Consider the following 5,663-nt stretch of genomic DNA (forward strand, 5'->3'; position numbering starts at 1 on the left):
AAAGGAAACACCCAACAGATCTCACAAAGAACATAACCTAACAAACAAACACTCACATCACTAAAGAAATAAAATAATCAAATTCGAAGATGGTATCCCACCGGGGGTAGCCATCCACATGTTATTTAGCAATTAAGTTAGAAAAACTTACCAAATGTCCAGTTGGACAAATTGTAAAGTACAAATTAAATAATAAAAAACAAACGTTATATGCAGTAAGACAACGATACTGGCCCGTCGACGGCCGAAGTCAAGTCAAGCGTACCATAAAAGGTTGCGTCCATTGCTGTCGCGCTCAACCACTACCGGTGGATTACATAATGGGTGATTTGCCGGAAGCTCGAGTAACGGAATCTCCCCCGTTCACAAACGTCGGCGTCGATTGCATTTCGCAACAAAGAGAAACGAGATCGTCACCTGCGTCAGATCAAGTATACGTAACCATCTTCGTACGCCTAGCAGTTAAGGAGGTACATATTGAGTTCGTTGGAGATCTCACGAGCGAAACCTTCATCGCCGCTCTTCGCAGATTCATCGCTCGGCGAGAGTTTTGCTCAACCATCCACTCCGATAACGGCATAAGTTTCATTGGCTCAAACAACGAATTAAAGGAGCTTCATAATCTACTATAGTCGAACGAACACAAGAAAAAAGTAAACGCATTGCTAGCAGATAAGCAAATCGAATTAGCACTCCATCCCCCCTCATTCCCCGCTTTTCGGTGAGCTATGGAAAGCAGCGGTGAAGTCATTTGAACGCCACCTTAGACGCGTTGTCGGCAACGAGTTACTCACCTTTAAACAATTTAACATCCTCATCATCGAAATAGAATCAATCCTCAATTCACGACCGCTAACGCTAATATCCACTGATACAAACGGTCTCCTAGTCCTCACTCTTGGCCATTTCCTCATTGGCGATTCATTAATGAGTTTGCATGAGCCAGATTTCAGAGACACTCCATCCAGCCGCCTCTCTAGATGGCAATATCTTGAACCACTCAAACAGCATTTTTGGAACCGCTGGCAAAGGAATATCTGAACGAGTTGATCAACCGTAGTAAATCGGAACATGGGTGGACACAGCATCCAGGAAAGCACAATCGTCATCCTCCGAGAGGATAACGTGCCCTCAGCGCCGAGTCATCAAGGCCCATCCATGGATTTCGATAAATCCGAACTGTTGAGGTTATTCGATGTGTAAACAGAGAAAACACGTGGATAAATTGTGAGGCAGAAAATATATTTAAATACAAGTGTAATAAGTAAGAATACAATTTGAGCTGGTCCAGATCCGCACACTAGCTCTGTTACCCAATAACTGAAAACCCCGAAGTCAACGTCGCCTGTCTACCGTTTATGGCCTGACTTCGTCGCAGTCTTTTGTCTACGCACTGCCGATGGCTTCAGTGCTTGAGAAAACTAAAAAGACCAGATGTAGAGTTTTCTTAGAAGTGGTGACCACTTCAACAACTATTATAATATTATTCGCAATCGCAACTCTCGCGGTGTGATAGGAATTACGATGAACGGACTTTCATTCTTTTTGTTTATTGCCGTTGCTAACGAGTACGCATGTGCCATTTCATACGCTGATGAAAGTATCTCAAACGCGAGGCAGATCGAAAAAATTGATAAACGCATACATGCATCCTCAGTTGACATAGATAGCTTTCGCATATATGTGTCCATAGTACTTAAAGTGTTAATATCTATCAAGCGCAGATGAAGTAGATGTTATTTTCAGCATCAATTATTCGTCTCGTGGAAATACTTTTCTCGGCCGACCTAGCCCCTTTTTTTTCTCCATGATTACGTCTTCTTTGATATAATCAGCAATTGCACTCTTGCATCGATTTAGAATTTTTTCAATATAACCATATCCTCTAACTTCAAGCCGAAGAGCATCTGTCATTGCCTTTCCTGTATCAGGATATTATTTTCACAAGGCATTCAAATTTATAAATATCGCAACGAACGCCACATGTCAAAGAAGACACCAAGCAAACGAATAAAGGGCTGCAATGTCGATAACAATATGTAACAATACCAAAGGTTGGTATATTAATAAAACGCTTGAAATCTAGTTCTGTTTCTTCTATAGCATTTTTATTTTTCTAACTAATTCTATTATACGCATCAATTTTTGTTTAAAACTTATTCAAATTATCTTATACACTACTTTAAAACAGAACATAGGCATGATTTTCTTTTAATGATGCTGTTTGTTCGACCAATTGCGGGGAGACGTAATCGCGAGGAGAGACGTCAACGGGAGTCGTAAATTCCCGCTACGATTGGATAATCGACGCCACGAAATAATCGATCCCATGATTTCTGTTGCGATAATAGGGCTGGTTATATTGACTTTACACTGAATTAACGGATATAATTAATGTTGATTCCAACAACTTCTTGACTAGAAATATACAATTAAATTCGATTGATAGCTAGAGTAACAAGGTGTTGTATAAAGACTGACTTTCTGTAATGATAATGCAGCGGAGGACACTTGCGATGGGTGGGTCTAATGATGCGAGAAAAGCTAATTTGTTAAGACCAAGTTCTTGTTGGGAGAGTGAGAGAAGGACTTCTCTGGTAATTGGTTAATTTTCTGGATTGGTGTGGAAGGGTGGAGGAAGGGTGTTAACCGCCCCCGAGAGAAAGTTGCTAGTGTGAAACATCGTACATGAGAAAAACGAACTTCTCCTATCTTTCCGTAATAAACAATAACCTTTGGACAGTGACTTAGTGCAGATGTTTGGTTCCGTCTGAAGGACCTTAGAAATTCCTAAGATTTATGATCGGCTCTTAAGACTATTGAAGGTACGCAGTGAAGGCGTGCGGACATCTGGTTGCCATCCTGTCTGCGGTGTGTAGCCTGGTCTATGTAGAATGTCGCCCGACGTAATACCTAGAATCCATCTCACGTATCTCCTTTTTACCCTGTCCAGTCTCTCCTCTATGTTCCATCCCCACACCTCCGCTCCAAATAACGCTACACTCTCTACCAGTGCTCCAAACATCCTCATTCTCCTCTTGTAGTCCCTTTTAAATATCCTTTCTCCTACGCTCCATGTCTTATTCATCGCAATTGCTGTCCTCTTTTTCCTGTCTTGAATATGCTTTTCGTCGCTCCCATTTTTCTGCAGTATGTACCCTAGATACCTATTTTCATCCACTTCTTCTAGTTCTTGCTCACCCCATCTCCATTTCCTTTACCTCCTCATGTTCCTTCTCTTTTCAAATACTACTACTTTCGTCTTTTCCGTGCTCAATTCCAGTTCCACATCCTTTAAGAATGTCTTAAATCTCTTCATCATTTCCTTTAACTCCTCCTCTCTGTCCGCTATCAAACGATGTCATCCGCATGTCATAGTGACCATACCTTACTGTCTCCTACCACTATGCCTCCCATTTGAGCTTTCCTTATTTCCTCTTCCAACCCTCCCACATAGATGTTAAATAGTGTCAGGCTCAACGGGCACCCTTGTCTTACTCCTCTTACTGTCCAAAACTCTTTTGTGTTATGGTTCCTGGTCCTCACTACGTTCCTTGTTTCCTCGTATATCTCCTCTATCCTTCTGGTTAACTTCTCGTTAACCCCCATTCTCCTCATTATCTCCCCCAGCTTTTTCCTGCTAACCCTATCAAACGTTGCCTTTAAATCCGCGAAGCATGCATATAGCTTCCCTCTTCCTCCGCTCAATTGTTTGTCTATTACGTGGTTCAATACATACACTGCGTCTATCACTCCTCTTCCTTTCCTAAACCCGAATTGGCTCTCTCCCAGTTTGTCTTCGATCTCTACATTCAGCCGCTCATCCAGTATACCTGCATAAATCTTATATGCCGTGTCCATTAACGTGACGCCTCTGTAGCTCTTCACTGCTCCCTTGTCACCCCTCTTGTAAATCGAACATATTACGCCTTTTCTCCAGTCTTCAGGTATCCCCTCTCCATTCCATATTTTCCTTAACATCTCCCATAACGCCCTCCCCCACTTCCTTCGGCGCATACTTCCGTACCTCGTTTTCCAAACCATCTTCCCCCATTGCTTTTTTCTCCTTCAAGTTTCTTATTTCAGTTCGCTGCGGAGTGCCGAAGCGTGCAGACATGTCTCTAGTGCCTAGCGTAGTCCGAAAACAACACGTGTCGCCCAACCGCCGAAAGTGAACACAGCCAAGTGTTTCCTACCCTTTAGGGAGAAGAAAATCCCACGCAACTGACCCCAACGCGAATACTAGCCTCATAGCCTCACGACTAGTTATTTATTTCGAATTAACTAGCTCGATGATAGCCCAGCAATCGCGACCAGGCTCTCCGGAGCAGACTCGCAACTACCCCGCGCTACCGACCCCGTGGCAGAAATGTAGCAGAACTCTCTGCACCAACGACGCGAATACTACCAAGAAACGGAAAATAGAAACAACAATACAAATAAATACTCACAACAGGTTCGCCGTATTGGAATCTTCAAACGACGCCATGGAAATCGTAGAACCGCCACCAAACCAACACTCACAGAGGATCCCCCCTCCCCCACCAATATTTGTGGACGACGTCATCGACATACAGACAATGATCAAGTCCTTAGAGAGAGATACCTCCAAGGAGGGCTATAACCTAAAGATAAATAACAATAAAGTAAAAATACTGCCGAGGAACCCAGAAGCTTACAGAAAACTCACCAAGATACTCAGAACCCTGATCGCCAACTTCCACACCTACCAACTCAAACAGGAAAGGCCTTTCCGGGTGGTCCTACGAAACATCCACCACTCAGCAGACATAGATGAACTCAAATTCGAACTCTTAAAACTCGGCTACGAAGTCATCAACGTTAATAATATAAGGCATAGAGTCTCGAAAGATCCGTTATCCTTATTTTTTATCGACGTAAAGCAAAAGCCGAACAATAAGGAAATCTACAATATCAGTCGCCTAATGAACGCGATAGCAAAATTCGAACCACCGCTTGTGAAAAAAGAAATAGTCCAATGCAAAAGGTGCCAAAGGTACGGTCATACGCAGAAATACTGCAACCATACATTCCGCTGCGTTAAATGTGCAGGCACACAATCCACTGACCAGTGCGCCAAATCACCAGAAACCCCAGCGAAATGCATCCACTGTCAAGGAGACCATCCTGCCAACTACAAAGGCTGCTCAGCCTATAAAACACTATACACAAACAGGTACCCTAAACTCAGAGCAAAAGGTAACCAACCAAACACCCAGCCCGCCGAAATTGTCGACTACCCCAACCCCCTCAAACAACCAAACACCCAGTCCTACCAAATTCATCACCACCTCAACCTCCTATGCCTAAGCAGCACAAGGCATCCAAAATAACCCGAATAGCCAAAGGGATCTTTCCCAAAATAGTGTCCCCAACCCTCCTAACACAGACAACTTCTCTAGGCTTGAAAAGCTAATAGAGAAACAATCGGAGCAAATAAATAATTTGCTATCGCTACTAACACTCATCATGGATAAATTAATACGCCCCAACGCAAAATAAAACCAAGGCGAAAAGCTCTTTGGAACGCCAACGGTCTAGCGCAACACAAACTTGAACTAGAACTCTTCCTAAAACACCAGCAAGTCGTCGTAGTGCTCGTATCGGAAACCCACTTCACCGACAAGAACTACCTGAAAATA

Source organism: Bombus impatiens, unplaced genomic scaffold, assembly GCF_000188095.3.
Source record: "Bombus impatiens unplaced genomic scaffold, BIMP_2.2 scf_0294, whole genome shotgun sequence".
Taxonomy (NCBI): domain Eukaryota; kingdom Metazoa; phylum Arthropoda; class Insecta; order Hymenoptera; family Apidae; genus Bombus; species Bombus impatiens.